The sequence below is a fragment of the Ictidomys tridecemlineatus genome, chromosome 8, assembly GCF_052094955.1.
Source record: "Ictidomys tridecemlineatus isolate mIctTri1 chromosome 8, mIctTri1.hap1, whole genome shotgun sequence".
NCBI classification, from domain to species: Eukaryota; Metazoa; Chordata; class Mammalia; order Rodentia; family Sciuridae; genus Ictidomys; species Ictidomys tridecemlineatus.
The window spans coordinates 138938812-138952674 of NC_135484.1; positions in this window are offsets into that span (position 1 = coordinate 138938812).

The window sequence follows — 13863 nt, forward strand, 5'->3', positions numbered from 1 at the left end:
AGTTCAGTTGTTGCTATTTTCAGTAATGCATTTGACTGCGAAACATTCCTATTTGTATGTGGAAACTCCAAGTTTCAAATGTTTAATTTTATCTGGGCCTACTTGGTAGAGGAGAGCTGGCAAAAGTTGTGTTTGCTTTCTATTGCTGTCATAACAAATTATTACAAAACTCAGTGGCTTTGGCAACATGGGTGTATTCTCCAAGGCCCCGTAAGTCAGAAGACCAACAACACGGGTCTCCCTGGCTGGAAACCAAGGTGTCAGCTGGTGGGTCTCTCCTGGCGGCTCTAGGGGAAGTTCCATTTACTGATAATTCAGGTTGCTGGCAGGATCCACGGGCCTGGCACTCGTCAGCTGAGGGCCCTTCCCAGGTTTGAGTGGCCATTTAATCCCGTGGCCGGTGGTCCTTTCCATCACCAAAGCCTACAATGGTGGGTGGAGTTCCTCTCAAGTACTGAACCTCCCTTCTTCTCTCACATCTTTCTAGCAGCAGCTGAGAAAGATTTTCTACCATTCACCGTCATGTGTGATTAGATCGGTCTGTCTGCATAATCTCCCCGTCTCGAGGTCCTTAAACCATCAGCAAGGTCCCTTTGTCACATAAGGTATCATATTCCAGGGGTTAGAGGTAGCCACCTGTTATGGTTTAGATATTAGCTGTCCCCAAACGCTCATACGTGAGACAATGCAAGAGCATTCAGAGGTGAGATGATTGGGTTAGGAGAGCCTTAGCCCAATCAGTGAATTAATCCACTGATGGCAATAACTGAGTGGTATCTGAAGGTGTGGCCGGAGGAGGTGGGTCATTTGGGGACATGCCTGTGGCAAGTGGAGTCTCTATCCCTGCTGCATGATCATCATGTGAGCTGCCTTCCTACACCGCCACACTCTTCCGCCATGATGTTCTGCCTCACTCCCAGCCCTGAGGAATGAAGCCAGCAAACCGTGAGCCTCCAAATAAGTTTTTCCTCCTCTACAATGGTTCTGGTCAGGTCTGTTAGTCACAGCAGTGAAAAAGCTGACTAAAGTAGCACCTTTGGGGTGCCATTAATCTGCCTACCCTAAGAATTTCCATTTGGTTTAGGTGGGGTGAATGCTGAAAAGATTTTCTTTGGAATGTTGAATAAGCTCCTCTGTGAACCAAAAAGATGCACTCTATAAAATAGTCTCTGGATCTGCCGACTTCTGGAATGGCAGAGCTTGAGCGACTGGCATTTCTCGGAGAACTCCTGTAGGTTTTAGTCAACTCTCAGAGAACATTATGACCATTCCCCATTGAGCTTCATGCAGCTCAGTGAATTAGTCCATAGATGGCGATAACTGAGTGGTATCTAAAGGTGTATTCTTTGCGCTCACTCTTTCTTTTTGTCCTTAGAGTCAATTATAGTGTAGTTTTCACCCCCACTGTCCCTGGACATGCTTGTGTGTGTCCATAATGTCCAAATTTACTGAACAAAAGTAAATTCACAAGTTTCATCACTTTCATCAACTTTGATTGACCAAGTGCTTGTAGTTTACTTGAAAGCTGTGAGCAGGGCAACACAAGTTGGCATTTAAAAAAAAAAAAAATTTAATCCAATCTTAATTATTAATATACATAACAATCAAGTCACACATCATGTCAAGTCACACACATGACTCTAGGCCATGATTTTTAGGTTATGGAATGTCTAAGAAAGGGTTCACAATGACCATGGGGTTTAAAAAAGCCAAATTGAAAACTGAAAGCAGAGAGTTGATAGAGAGGCTGAAGAGTCACCACTGGTGGTCAGATTAGATTTGCTAACCAACCACAGGGCTTGTTGGGGGCCTGGAACTGTTCAGGGATGGAGCTGTTTAAGGGTCCAGATTGCTGACTTGGCCAGTTTCCAACTTGGCTAGTCAAGCAGGGAGATCATGTTGAGCTGAAACTCTGGGGACAAAGTGGCGGGGGGGAGTCAGTGCCTGTCATTGCCCATGGACCTCATGAGTCCTGCACCAGATGATCTGAGAAGATGACAGGTCAGCATGTGGTGCCGTATCGCCCTCCCAGGTACCTTTGTGTATCTCAGGTGGGATCAGGGGACATCATTTGGTGGTCTGATGGTCTGATAACCTCACGGGCCTACTTTCCCTGATATGGATTTAACATACCCATACGTTCATGTGCATCAGATTAATTTGACGAGTTTAAAGGTGGTCATTTTTTTTTTTTAGTTCATGGAATAATAGTTTATTTTTATTTTTTATTTTTTTAATTTTTATTTATTTATTTTATTTTTTTTAAATTTTTTTTATTGGTTGTTCACAACATTACAAAGCTCTTGACATATCATATTTCATACATTAGATTCAAGTGGGTTATGAACTACCAATTTTACCCCAAATGCAGATTGCAGAATCACGTCGGTTACACATCCACAATTTTACATAATGCCCAATTAGTAACTATTGTATTCTGCTACCTTTCCTATCCCCTACTATCCCCCCTCCCCTCCCCTCCCATCTTCTCTCTCTACCCCATCTACTGTAATTCATTACTCTCCTTGTTTATTTTCCCATTCCCCTCACAACCTCTTATATGTAATTTTGTATAGCAATGAGGGTCTCCCTTCATTTCCATGCAATTTCCCTTTACTCTTCCTTTCCCTCCCATCTCATGACTCTGTTTAATGTTAGTCTTTTCTTCCTGCTCTTCCTCCTTGCTCTGTTCATAGTTGCTCTCATTATATCAAAGAAGACATTTGGTATTTGTTTTTTAGGAATTGACTAGCTTCACTAAGCATAATCTGCTCTAGTGCCATCCATTTCCCTGCAAATTCTATGATTTTGTCATTTTTTATTGCTGTATAGTACTCCATTGTGTATAGATGCCACATTTTTTTTATCCATTCATCTATTGAAGGGCATCTGGGTTGGTTCCACAGTCTAGCTATTGTGAATTGTGCTGCTATGAACATCAATATGGCAGCATCCCTGTAGCATGCTCTTTTAAGGTCTTCAGGGAATAGTCCGAGAAGGGCAATAGCAGGGTCAAATGGTGGTTCCATTCCCAGCTTTCCCAGGAATCTCCAAACTGCTTTCCAAATTGGCTGCACCAATTTGCAGTCCCACCAGCAATGTACAAGAGTACCCTTTTCTCCACATCCTCGCCAGCACTTGTTGTTGTTTGACTTCATAGTGGCTGCCAATCTTACTGGAGTGAGATGGTATCTTAGGGTGGTTTTGATTTGCATTTCTCTGATTGCTAGAGATGGTGAGCATTTTTTCATGTACTTGTTGATTGATTGTATGTCCTCCTCTGAGAAGTGTCTGTTCAAAAATTAGACAATAAGATAACAAATAACCCAATCAACATATGGGCCAAAGGTGGTCATTTTTATTAGCACAGTTCGTTTGTTATGTGCCTAGTGATTTTGTTGTGCATCTGAATGTTCTTTTTGGGGGGCGAGGGTGGGTCCTGGGGATTGAACTCAGGGGCACTCAACCACTGAGCTGCATCACCAGCCCCGTTTTGTATTTTATTTAGGGACAGGGTCTCACCAAGTTGCTTAGCACCTGACTGTTGCTGAGGCTGGCTTTGAATCCGTGATCCTCCTAACTCAGCCTCCGGAGCCTCTGGGATTACAGGCGTGCACCACTGCCCCCAGCCTGAATGTTCTTTTGGATGGTTTTTATTTTTTTTTTCAGTTAGTTCTGTGTGTCCAACATTTGATGGTTATCTATTTGCCCAGAGAAGTCACTAAGTCATTCCACCTTAGCTCTTGTCCTCAAAATGGCACTGCTCATGGGAAACTCCTGCTTTATAACCGGGAGAGGCTCAGAGCAGGGCACAGCCTGCTGTCCACACCTGCCTTCCATTTCACCTGCTTTCTACTTCATTCTGTTTGTATATAGTCCTTGCAATTTCTTCTATGCCGTATTATAAGTATAGCCATCAATTTAGAAAATACCGACCTAGAATAAATGTTCGCCTCTCTACTGCTGGATTCTTGCACAGTTGAAACAACTTGATCACTCAAAGAACTGAAGCCACAGGACTTCAAAACAACTTCATTAACAAACGTAACAATAATCTGATACATTTTTTGGCTGGGTAAGATCCATGTTTTAGGATCTGGCATTTAAAAAAATATGATCAATGTATTAATTTAGACAATTAACAAACCTATTTCTGATCGTGTGCTCAATTTATCCATATAAATGTACTTTACATTTTAAAAATTCAATAAAGTCTTTCTTTAGAAAAGTCTTTTGAGTATAGTTTCTAGTGAAATGCAGTCTACAAAATAATCCATACAATATAATTATATATGTGTGTATATATATATATCCCACAATATCATTTTTATATTGCCAAGTGTAAAATATAAAACGTGTATATACATATATATATGCTTATATAGTTTGCATATATGAATGATACTGGATCGAGATGTCAGACTGAACACAATCTGCCACCTTCCCTCTGATTCTGAATCTATTAACATAGAAAAACTATATTTAAAAAAATAAATTTAAACAACCAAGGGAAATATGAAACAAAGCCATCATCAAAAGGCCAGAAACGTAGAAGCATTCCTAGAAAGAAGATTACAAAAAGAAATGGGAAGAGATTGATAACAGGCAAGAACAGAAAACTACAGCCCCAGACATACTCAACAGGAGTGACAACCCAGAGGGGCAGCAAGCTGGGAGGGACCATGGGAGGAGAAAGGGGGGGACATGGGGCCGTCATCCTGGTGACTAATAACAAACAGCATTAGAATAAGAGAATAATCCTGTGATTATCTCCCTGGTCTCCCTGTTTATTCAGCCCACACCCATGTTGAATTCTGGTTAAAATCTGAGAACTACACCTTGCCGCAAGAAAACTTCTTTTCCTAGCGAGACGTCCTGGTTAGGGGCCTGGGAGGATAGGAGAGCAGAGCTTGAGAGAACCAGACCCCCATGGCAATCAGGGAGGGATCTTGGGAAAGACAGCCCTATCCGGAAGGGTACTATACAAGGGGCTTCAACACTGATGACTGAAACCTGGTCTTGTCTCAGTGCTGCATTGTCTTGTAGCATCTGTGTTGCCATGTAGAGTGTGAGGCCTATTAGTTTCTCTTCAGTGTAGGTAACTGGCTTGGTTTCTTTCTTTTTCTCTCCCTTTCTCCCTTTCTTTTTCTTTTTATACATTGCAGTATAATTTATTTTAAGATAATCAAAAATAAATCAACATAAACACACACACACACACACAATTTCAAGCTGGGTGTGGTGGCCCATGCCTCTAAACCCAGCCATTTGGAAGGATCCAAGTTTTAGACCAGCTTCAGCAACTTAGGGAGACCCTGTCTCAAAATAAAAAAAAAAATAAATAAATAAAAGGGCTGGGGGTTTTGCTCAGTGGTAAAATACCCCTGGGATCCATCCCAGTATCACAAAAACAAAATAAAGCAACAAAACACATTTCGAAGCATGTCTATATGCACATTTAATCCTGGGGCCTGGTTGGTGAAGAATACAGTAGAACTTTGTATGGTTCTTAGATAGTTCAAGTCACTGTGTCATTTTTGGCAATAACATTTCAGATCCTAGATGGAAAATTGAGGCTAGAAAAATACAAATAATAGAGCCTAAATATCAAATGATTTTCTGTGTGACCTTCTAACAAAAGCAGTTTCACCTTTCAAAGATTGTGTAGCTGAAAAGACTAACATTAAACAGAGTCATGAGATGGGAGGGAAAGGAAGAGTAAAGGGAAATTGCATGGAAATGAAGGGAGACCCTCATTGCTATACAAAATTACATATAAGAGGTTGTGAGGGGAATGGGAAAATAAACAAGGAGAGTAATGAATTACAGTAGATGGGGTAGAGAGAGAAGATGGGAGGGGGGATAGTAGGGGATAGGAAAGGTAGCAGAATACAACAATTACTAATTGGGCATTATGTAAAATTGTGGATGTGTAACCGACATGATTCTGCAATCTGCATTTGGGGTAAAATTGGGAGTTCATAACCCACTTGAATCTAATGTATGAAATATGATATGTCAAGAGCTTTGTAATGTTGTGAACAACCAATAAAAAAATAAAAAATTTAAAAAATAAATAAATAAATAAATAAAAGATTGTGTCGCTTAGTGTTAGAGTGCTTGCCTAGCATGGGTGAGGCCCTAGGTTCATCCTCAGCACCATAAATAAATAAATAAATAAATAAATAAATAAATAAATAAATAAATAAATAAATGTTTGTTTTAAAATTGTGGAATTATTTTCTCCAGAGAAGTCATTGGCGGGTTCTTTCAATCTGACAACTGGCGCTTTTCTTCCGCTGGGAAATTTTTCTTTCATTTCCTTCATTATTTCTCCTCTTCTCTGTGTTCTCTCCTTCTGGAGCTTCCACAGTATGAATATGTGAGCTCCTTGATGAAGTCTCTATGTTTATTAACTTATTAACCAGATTTTTCATTTTACTAGGTATTTGCTCTTCTTTTCTGGATCCTTGCAAGGCTGAGCTCTTCATTTGGTCTTTTTTATGGACGGGATGCTGGTGTTTCAAGATTCATGTGTTGAACTAGCTCCCGAGGTGATGGTCTTAGGCCGTGTGCACCTTCTGGGAAGTGATCAGGCCATGAAAGTGGAGCCCTCCTGAGTGGGACTCGTGCCCTTATAAAAGGGGGCCCTGGGAGACTGAGGCAGGAGGATTGCAAGTTTAAGGTCAGCCTCAGCAACTTAGTGAGGCCTTAAGCAACTTAGTTAAAAAGTTTTAAAAAGGGGGAGCTGGGGATGTGGCTAAGAGGTTAAGCACCCCTGGGTTCAATCCCTGGTACTAGAGAGAAAAAAAAATACCTCCTCCTTCTTCTGCCTTGTGGGGACACAGTGAGAAGATGGCTGTCCACACTCAGGAATGGGCCCTCACCAGAACTCAACCATGCTGGGGCATCCTGATCTGGGATTTCCAGTTTCCAAAAACTAAAAGAAATAAATTTCTGATCAATGTCATTTCTGACATCTCAATGATTTCTGGACCTTTTGGGGGGGAAAAAAGTGTATAGAATGTGACTCAGGATTGTCCACCCAGGGAAGAGGAGAGCATTTACTGTCACTGTGTCACCTTCTGTTGGTCATAGAGTTAAGATTCTGGCACTTCCAGGATGTACATGGGTGAGCCCTGAGTCAGTTCCTCTAAAGCATCACTCATTTCTTAGGGAATCCCTGAAGTAGAAAGAGTTTTTTTTTTTTTTTTTTGGTGGGATGGAGGCAGGGGCTGCTCATTCTAACTGCATAAAGGTGGCCATTGAAGCATTGCTTGAACAAAGGTGGGCTAAACCACGGAATAACCTGAATAATCTCTTTCAAGTACAGGTTAGCATTGTAAAGGTAACTTAGAGTGAAAAAATCTCCTTATGTATTTTACATATTGAAGTTCCACTGTCAGTTGATGTGTAAAGTAAAATAATGTATTAGTAATGATTCTTATGGAAACTTAATTTTATATACTAAAACATTTTTTAAAGGCTTTCCAATTAACCAAATCAATGTGCCTAGAGACAGCAAGTATTGCTTCACTCATAACTGCTTCAAAGATCCTCCTATTCACTATTTGAGATTAAAGGGGACTAAAGGGCACGGCAGTGGGGTTGGAGGTATAGCTCAGTGGTGGGCGGGGGAGGGGGAAGGAGAAGTGACAATCACGTACAATGCAGAATTCCACATTGGATCCTGGCTCGGGGGAAAGGAATGGATGGGGACCATTTGCAAAAGTGGTTTCTCTCTTATGTTTAGTCTCCTAACCAGAAGTTGTTGGCTTCTTCTTTGCTGGGACCTCCAAGGTGACTATCATTCCTCATTAGAGACTTGCTAATCATGCAAAGATTTATCACAGAGAAAAAAAAACAACAACAAGGCTAAATTACTGCCCACAGGAGAGGAATCTGGGATGATAGTAACGGTTGACACTGATAAATCACTCTAGAAAGGAAGATCATAAAGTCTAATAGCTCCTAAAAATCAACACAGTATGCAGAGAAAAGAATAGGAAAGAGAGATCTGTGCAACAACGCGCCCCTTATCCCCTCCTCTAAGCAGTTTGAACCATCAGGGTCCCCGTATTCCTAACTGACACCCTGAGGCAGTCCTCCTTGGACGGCAGAGAGCCAGAGCATTCTTAGAAAGTGACACGGGAGGACAGGTGGTGTCACTGCCTTGGTTTGGGTTCAGAGCATTTAGTGTCCAGGACCCTCTGCAGATGTCAAAATCGGAGGGCCCAGGTTCCTTCTATAAAATGGCACGGCGTTGGCATAGACGTGTATGTGTTTGCTACACATCTTCCTGTGCACTTTGAATCATCTCTAGAGGACCTGCCATACTTCATGCAACGTGCAATAATGCTGTGTTTTAAGGGAAGAATGACAGAAAGAAAAGTCTGTACATGTTCAATACAGATGCAAAGTTTTTGGTTTTTAAAATATTTTCTGAGATCGATTTAAACTGCAGATGTCAAGCCCACAGAGACGGAGGGCTGACTGCGTACTCTTCTCCCCATTCCGTGGGACAAAGTGTTAGAGAGAAAAACCTAAAGTACAGAGAAAAAAAAAATAGCCTGCACATTCACCTCCTCTTAAGACATCCTCCACATGTCGCACGCATGTCTATTCCCTGTTCACAACAGAACACAAAGTTAATTGTTTGCCCCTTCATTCGTTCGCTTTCGTCGATGGATATGTTTGGTGATCAGTCAGTCAGTGACTGTCTTCTCTATATGCAGAGATCTGGGCACAGTGTTGTAGATGTGGAAGCCCAGGCCCGAGACGGCCTCTGCGTGGATATGAGTTGTCCCCCAAAAGTTCACACGTGAGACATTGCAAGGTTTAGAAGAGAAGTGATCGGGTTATGAGAACCTTAGCCCAATCCGTGAATTAATTCCTTGACGGGAGTAAGTGGGTGGTGAATGAAGGCGGTAGTGGTGGCTGGAGGAGGTGGGTCTCTGGGGGTTTGCCTTTGGGGTATATATTTGGTGAGCTGAGCTTATTCTCTCTGCTACCTGATCATCGTGTAAGCTACTTTCCTCTGTCACACTCTTCTGCCATGATGTTCAGCCTCCCCTCAAACTCCAGCTGACTGTCTCTGGACAGAGACCTCTGAAACCATAAGCCCCTAAATAAACTTTTCCTCCCCAGAAAATGTTCTTTTGGTCAGGTCTTTTAGTCACAGCAACGAAAAAGCTGATTAAAACAACAAACACAAGCCAATGACGGGGATCCACTCACCCATATTTATTGAGAGTCTGCTCTACGTGTTCTAGGAGTTTACAACCTAATTGGGGCACCCAGTTATTAACTAAAGACAAGCCAAAAAGGCTGTTCCACTTATGATTAGTGCTATGAAGAAACTGAGCTAGGTGTTGTGCAGACCTACTATGTGGGAGCCATGGAATTGCTGATATTTGATCAAATAAAACTTATATGATCTCATGAACACAGATAGCCAGATTTTAAAGTCAACTTTCAGAATCTATTTCGGTCACCGTAGCTGAGTTGTTAAGCTAATTACCAAACACACTGTGTCTATGGCAAAGTTTCTCAACCTTGTCACTACTGACATTTTAGGACAGATAATTGTTTGGGGCCATCCAGTGCACTGCGGATGTTAGCAGTGTCTCTTTCCCAGGGGTAGCAATCAAAAACATCTCCAGACACCAGCAAATATCTCCTGGGGGAAAAATTACCCCTGGTTGAGAAACAATGGTCTATGGGAAAAAATGCTCCGAATCCAAACAGGGCCCAGGAAGCACACGTCCCCTCTCTCTTTGTCGTCCTTACCCACTAGTCTTGGAGAACTTTTTTCTCCTCCCTGTTTTTACTTTATCCTTTTCTGATCTCAGCCCTGCAGGAAGAGAATTCAAGGGAGCTATATCCTTACCAAGGCTAGTGGACCCCTTAGATGTGAGAATCTGGAGGTACTGTTGTAGACAACGTTTGCCATTTACTTCAACTTTTAAAAATTCCAGCCTAGGCCCAGCCACGTTCCAAACAGAGCCTGCAGCTGTATTTACTGGGGCAACCACAAATTCGTGAGCCCCGCTGCGGGCCATGCGGAAGGTGGCTTGGATTTGTATCAGCTTACTTTCTCCTCTTCTGGATGGACAATTAGCTGCAAGATTTCATGTCTTAAGATAAGGACCCCTTTTCTATTATGTTGTGTACATCTCTTGAAGAGACCTAAGTTTTATTGAACAGTTGCCCTTCAGTATCTTCAGGGATTGGTTCAGCGCCCCGTGGACACCAAAACCCTCGGATGCTTGTATGGCTTCTATAAAACGATGTAGCATTTGCTTAGAACCTATGTACTTCTTCCTGTAGAATTTAAACCATCTCTTGACGATGTAATACCTAATACAGCACAAATGCTATCTCTATAGGTGTTATACTATATTGTTCAGAGGAAAACGATAAGAAAAAGAAGTCTATATATGTTCAGTAGAGATGTGATTCTTTTTTCTTGCGAATATTTTCATGTATGGTTGGTTGAATCGAAGGACATAAAGCCTACAGATACAGAGGACAAAATGCATTGAATTCTGGTACATTACCTGGGAAGCAGCTCTGTGTTTAGGGGTACATTTCTTTTTTGTAGGACTGGAAATGGAACCAGGGCGTAATGTGTGCTAGGCTAGCACTGTACCACTGAGCTACACCCCCAGCCTAGGGGTGAGCTTTGGTCAGAGGAGAATAATCAGCCCAAAGAGGAGGGGTCTCCTTAGCTAACAGGAATGCTATTAGGATCACGTGGATAGGGAGAGAGATCCCAGCCAGTGCCACAGCCTAGACAGGGGGCTTTGAAAAAAATCTAGATCTGCTTTAGGATGTCTTTGATTATAGGTTTTCTGCAGTGATATATATGCAGAAAACTAAGGGTTAAACGGATCTCAATGAGGTTTTTCCTGTAGAAGATTTCAAAATGCAAGGTAATGGTGTCTGCCAAGACTGGGAGCAAAATCCAAAATAAGGCAGGGTGGGGAGGAGAAACAGGGAGGTGGTGAAATTCCATTAAATAAACAGATCAGTGAAGTAGAAGAAAGGAATTGAGGGGGAGGGAGGAGAGACGGGATAAGGGAAAGACAGTGGAATGAATCTGAACTGTGCACACATGACTGCACTACACTGAATCTCACCATTATGTATATCCACAAGACAACAGTTTTAAAAAAGCTAAATAAATAGTAGAAAGATCAGTAGAGTAGAAGGGGAATGGGGGAAGGTAGAGGAAGGGGAAAGGAACGTATTGGGGACTGGGGACTGAATTAGAGCAAATTAGATTCTATGAATTTACAGTTATTTCAGAATGAATCATAAGGTTATGTATATCTAATATGAACCAATAAACAATTTTTTTAAAAATCCTGGGAGCAAGTAGGTAGCATGTCCCACACTTACTAGTCTATGCAAACTTCTCTTGTATTTTCACATTAACTGAGTTTCTTTCTAGGTTCCTGTTCCTTTCCGACGGGTGCTGTCAGGAACCTTGGTGAAGAAAGTTGTAATCTGGCTCATCTGTTTGGGTGTTAACTCTCTGTATTCCGTTTCCTCACCCCAGGTCTTTAGTAACATCTCCTAAAAATGTTCTCGCCTTGTCTGTGCTGTTTAATGAGGGATTAGTGGATACGTTCGTGGGCTGTACATCCACATTTTAGTGAGGATCAACCCTGGCTCTGTCCCAGAGTCATCTGTGGAATTTTCCAAACTACATTTTCCGAAGTCCTTCTCTTGACCTTTGGATTCTGTAGATTGAATAGAGCTCAGGCCAGGCTCACCTGTGTTTGAAAAAAAAAACAACAAAATATTCTCCCAAGAGATTGTGAAGTGTGCAGCCAGGGTTGTTGGTTCCAGGGGCCAGGGAATCACAGGGAGATAGTACCACCCCCCTCCAGGTCTCCTGGCAGTGGTAGAGACAATTCCCAGACAGGACCCTCGCCAGGATAGTCTTTTGAAATACGGTGAATCTCCTGCAGCAGATCATGGGGGGAAAGGAATGGGGGTCCCCCTCATATGGATATTCTCTATTTCCAACCCTGAAGAGTCAGGATTTGATTTTACTTAGCAAAGTAGCAGTTTGATACATATCTTATGCCATATTACAGCAAAAATAAGATCACTCATTGGAATGAAATTTGTTTAAAAATAACCATCTTAGTACTTTCTAAGATGGTAGGGTTTCCCACGTGTGAATATTAACGTGTAGTAAATATCACCTTATCCTTGTCTGTATTTGTACAGATGACAGCTAGGCAGGGGCTTTGAGCCCATGGGGATTTGATCTGAATGCTATCTGGACTATTCTACTGTAATGGGACATCAGTTTCTGAGGCTCGTTGACTGTGGCCTGGGGCAGTCAGCAGACCCTTGTGGTGATCAGACAAGTACCTTTGGCCCTACCACCAGCTTCCCCCAGAATTACCACACCTGTAGAGGCTGCCTGTGTAGGACACGGAATCCTCTGGAGGGGACCCAGCATTTGCTACTTAGTGGAGGTAGTCTCCCCTGGTCCTCAGTTTTGCTTTCCATGGTTTCAGTTACATGTGGGTATGCCCCAATTCAAAAATATTAAATGGAAAATTCCAGAAATAAGCAATTCTTGAGTTTTAAATTGCATGCCATCCTGAGTAGCATGATCAAATATCTTGCCATCCTGCTCCATTATTCCTGGGACATAATCATCCCTCTGCCCAGTGTATCCACACTATATATGCTATCCTCCCATTAGTTACTTACTAGCCATCTTGTTGATTAGGTCACTTGCCATGGTATCATGGTACTTGTGTTCAAGTAACATTGATTTTACTTATAAATGGCCCCAAAGTGGGATGATTATGATACTGGAAATTTGAATACAATAAAGAAACAGTAAAGTGTCTCCTTTAAGTGAAAAGGTCCTGGAATTTACCATTGAAATATATGTATAGGAATATAGTATGTATAGAGTTGAATACTTTCTGTTGTTTCAGACATTCACTGGGGGGTCCAGGAACAAATTTTCCACTACAGTTTACTGTTAAATCCAAGAGGGACCAAGGTATGAGCTGAGTGGTGGAGAGAAAACCTGGATTGCTTAGGTAAAAATTCAGGCAAGAGACAGGGGAAAGGTCTGGAGAGAGATGAGGGTTTTTCAGGAGCCAAAGAACCACATAAAAAGTGCCTGTTCTTACAAGGCCTGGGCCACAGCTTTGCCCAAGGCACCAAAACCTAGAGAACACAGCCGTGTTAACCAGTGATTTTTTTTCTTTCTTAAATTGTGTAAATGTTATACGCTGGAAATGAAACAAAACCAGGTAATGTGATAACACCTGTTCGCTGGGGAGCACTCAAAGGGTGGGGAGTTGTCCCTCTACAGTGAAAGGTCAGAGCAGGTGTCTCTGAAGAGGTGATGTTGAAGTTGAAACTAAATGACAAGAAGGAATCTCCCAGGCAAAGATGTTTGAGGAGAAGCAGAGGAAATCAAGAATATAAAGGCATTGAGACTGAATAATCCTGGGACATCCAAGGCAGAGAAAGGTCTGGCAGGTGAGGTAAGAGAAGAAGGCAGATAGGATCAGGCAGGGAGCCTTTTGATTTTTTTTTTAAGAGAGAGAGAATTTTTTAATATTTATTTTTCAGTTTTCGGGGGACACAGCATCTTTATTTTATCTGTATGTGGCGCTGAGGATCGAACCCAGCGCCCCGCGCATGCCAGGCGAGCGCACTACCGCTTGAGCCACATCCCCAGCTCCCAGGGAGCCCTTTAATTTTCCCTCTTGGGTTGCCTCCAGTTTCTAATTTGTGGACCCTTGGCAACACTGCAAAGATAGTTTTGAAGGGTAAAATACCAATGAGAAAGAAGGGGGAGGCCAAGGAGGGCAG